A 3,802-nucleotide genomic window follows, 5' to 3' on the forward strand; every position below is an offset into this window, starting at 1 on the left:
TGAATTTTAGCTGAATTACTGATGTGGTCTAACTCCAAGAAGAAGGCACCAATAGCCAAAGGGACTGCTACAGCTGGCAGGAGGCATGGGACTGTCTATTTGTGTCTTTTGCTAGTTGCTAGAGTGGCACTTGGCACAAGTGGCTTAATTGCTGGTAGAAACAGAACTTGATAGTGTAGACAAGGCCTAAATGAAACTGGAATTCACAGCCTAAAAGCTCTGCCTAGACCTTGGCAACTACATTATTTTTCACGTACAGGGATCTGACTTACTCTTAAAAGACAAATAGCCTTAGGTAAGAACCTACACGTTGCCAAAGTGCCAGCATTTTTGGACATTCGGGGGGGGGAGGGTTGGGCCCCGAGTACCCAATAGAATTAGGTGGGGTTTTGTGAATTGCCTAGGATTTTTTAGGTATTAAGTTCTTTGTGAATCACCCCCTTACAAATAAAATGTGGTCTGGTTCACAGCTAAAGTTTGTAGTACTCACACAACTTTCCCTCCAAGTATATGTCATTTGTCACTGTGCTGTAAGAGCATACTTTCATTTCTTCAATGGAAATAAGTCCACTAACATATTTAAGTCCACTAACACAATCATCCATTCATCCCTCACTAACATTGCTAGCTCCTTAATCTAAGACTAGCCAACTGCCTGTCAACATGATGCGGGGGGGGAGGTACAGGAGGGGACGGAGCGCAAATAAAACGTTAGACAGACAGACAGACTTAGGTTTTTATAATACTAGAACTAGCCAATTGTCTGTCAAGAATGACAGGGGGGCAGGGATGGAGTGCCACTGTTCTGCCTCTTGCAGGGACCTGAGTGAGGGAGCTGAAGTCAGCGCTGCTGGCCTCAGCTCCCCCACCCCGTTCTGTCCTCCGCGCAGCGGCGGCAATCCCCTGCACTTGGAGCACTGATTGGCTGTTTCTGTCTGCCAATCAGAGCGCAAATAAAGTGTGACAGACAGACAGACTTAGGCTTTTATAATATTAGAATTTTTCTTACTACAAAGAACTTCATGTTCTTGTTTCTTATAATCAATTTAATGGATATATTTCAAGTTCTGCTACATATACTATGAACTTTATAACTCACAATATAATGTATATACTGTTTTCTGAAATCCCTTCTCCCATACCATACCTTCTATTTTGCTTATTATTCTTTAACATTGTATTCTTTTGCTATTACTTCTTTAACATTGTATATTATTCTGGTATATTGTTAGAACCATTTCCCTCTTCTCATTACTGAACTCCTACAACTACTTCAATTGTGACAAGAATCTGTCAACTTCTAAAACTTGGGAAAAAACCCCAAATATAGTAATACTTAAAAATAGCATAATACAATACATTTTTTTAACCCAGAAGAGCCATTAGATCATCTAAACTGATTTCCTATATACCCTGGAAACAGATTTCATCACTTAACTCTCACACTGAGCCCAATAATTCACTTGACTAAAGCAAATTCTCCAGGATATTCAGCCCTGATTTGAAGACATCAAGAGATAATAATGGTGAGTTCTCCCTTAGCAGTTCATTCTAATGGTTTTGCTGCTAAAAACATGTAACTGATGTTTATATTTGAATTGGCCTAACTTTAAACTTCCAACCATTGGTTCCTGGTATGCCTCTCTTTGAAAGACTTAGGAGCCCATTAGTATCTTTTACTTGGCCCCATGGAAAAGACAGCCTCTTTTTCAAGCTGTCCACAATAAAGACCTACTTTGTGGCTCTTTTCAATACCATCTCCATGTTTTGATCATCCTTTTTAAGAATGTAGGTACCAAAACTGTCAGCAAGATTCATCTCACTAATACCATACACAAGAGTAAAAACTACCTCCCAACTCCTCCTCACTACTCTCCTGTCAATACAGCACTCATAGTTCAGGTCCCCTGTGCTTCTTAGGATGGAAAACTTTGCTGTTTCTGCCCAGTAAGCTGTTTAAGGCAACAGTGTACATATCCATAATAAATACCAGCTCTATAAGGAGGGCAGCTGATAACTGGGCAAAGTGGCTTGTCACATGGGGTTTAAGTGATGTGTCAAGCTAGTATTTCCTTTTGCTGCTTTCCCCATGCAGTAGAAAAGTTTAAGAAAAAAGAGGCATACGTTTATATGCATGTACATTAGTTAGAGCTGGAGGACTGCTATTCAGGGTTAAAAAAAAGAGAGACAGAAAGACCAAACTGGAAAATGGGTTAATCATCTCCTTTGGATAAGAAAAGTAGTTAGCCCTGTTATTCTGAAGTCAAGCCGAAGGTTGGATAGATATGCACATCTATCCATGCACCATATAGACTAAATGAGAGATGCATAAACTTTTGTGAGACAGAGCTCACTTCATCAGATGTTATGAAAGGTCATTCAAAGAGCAGGCTATCAAACAGAGTGATTTCAATGCAAAAGGAAGGGAAGGGAAGGGAAGGGAAGGGAAGGGAAGGGAAGGGAAGGGAAGGGAACACAATGTGGAGAAGCAAACAATAAGTCCGTAGGGACAAAGGAGTCATACAAAAGCTAAACCAGGTAATGGGATAAGAATCTAGTCCCTGTTTAGACCATGCTTAACACAATCCCGTCTATAGATGATTTCTTATGCCGCAATTTTGTGTTCAAAAGTTCTTCTAAAGTTTCACCAAGGGAACAACCATTGTGGCCACGTCCAGACAAACACAGACATATGGTATATAGCACCACAGACCCACCTGCGGCACTAAACACCACATATGCAGGTGTTCCCTGTACTGCTACCTTGCAGCACAGGGGGTTTGACCCTGGGAGATTCTGGGGTTAAAAAAAGCCCACACCAAAAAAAAGCAGGATGGCACATATAGCAGCAGCAGGTGCTGCCCAAAACCAGAGCCTGGCTGGCCAAAGTCACAGTCCCGACTGCTAGCAGGCTCCCAGCTGTAGGAGCGCTGTGGCTCCCCAAGGCCCCCAGGTAAGGCTGCTGGAGCCAGCACAGTTGCTGGCCCCAGCCACCCCACCCAGGGTAACCTGTCATGCACCAGAGCATGCATGGCACAGGCATTCCCGGAGACAAGTGGCAGCTGCACAAGGTGTGATGCTGCTACTTGTCCCCAGGGAAATAAACATCCATGCTCATCTGGAAATAGCCTATGCAGTTCAGGGAGGTAACATGTTCTGCCACAGGCATGCGTCTTTCTAGAATGGATGCCAGACTGGTGTTCATTCATTCTTCCATGTAGGGATCACTCCATTTGTCCAATGTAGACAGCAGAAAGTCACTGTAAACAGGAGATTGAATATATGACATTGGTAGAAGTGCAGGTGAATAAAACTGGGCTGTTACAATCCACGTTATTTAGTCCAATGATGATGTGATCTGTATTGATGAGACACAGATTGCATCTGGGTGTTAAAGGCCACATACTTTGGCAAAAATGGACCTAAGTAGCCTGTTGCTTGAGAGATGCCATTTGAGACTGGGGGGGAGGGGGACAGACAAAAACATACATTTTGTCCCCACTATCCTGTACCACCATCAACAACACATGCACGTACATTCACTCTTATTCCCAACCAGGTTCCCAGACTGCAGCTTTCAGGTGCAGAGGCAGCATCCTCCTATGTTACTGTACTGTGGCTATCACAATAAAAACCCTGTTTCTGACTGGGGCCTTGTGTGTTACTACCATGCTCATGCAAGAAAGCAGCTGAACAAAAAGTATGTTGAAGTGGGGAAAGAGAGAGGTTTTTGGTTTGTTTTTTTTTAATTAAAAGCAGGCTACTAGCTATCTCTTTTCAAATAATAAATAAAACACTAGGG

The sequence above is a fragment of the Alligator mississippiensis genome, chromosome 1 (assembly GCF_030867095.1).
Source record: "Alligator mississippiensis isolate rAllMis1 chromosome 1, rAllMis1, whole genome shotgun sequence".
NCBI classification, from domain to species: Eukaryota; Metazoa; Chordata; order Crocodylia; family Alligatoridae; genus Alligator; species Alligator mississippiensis.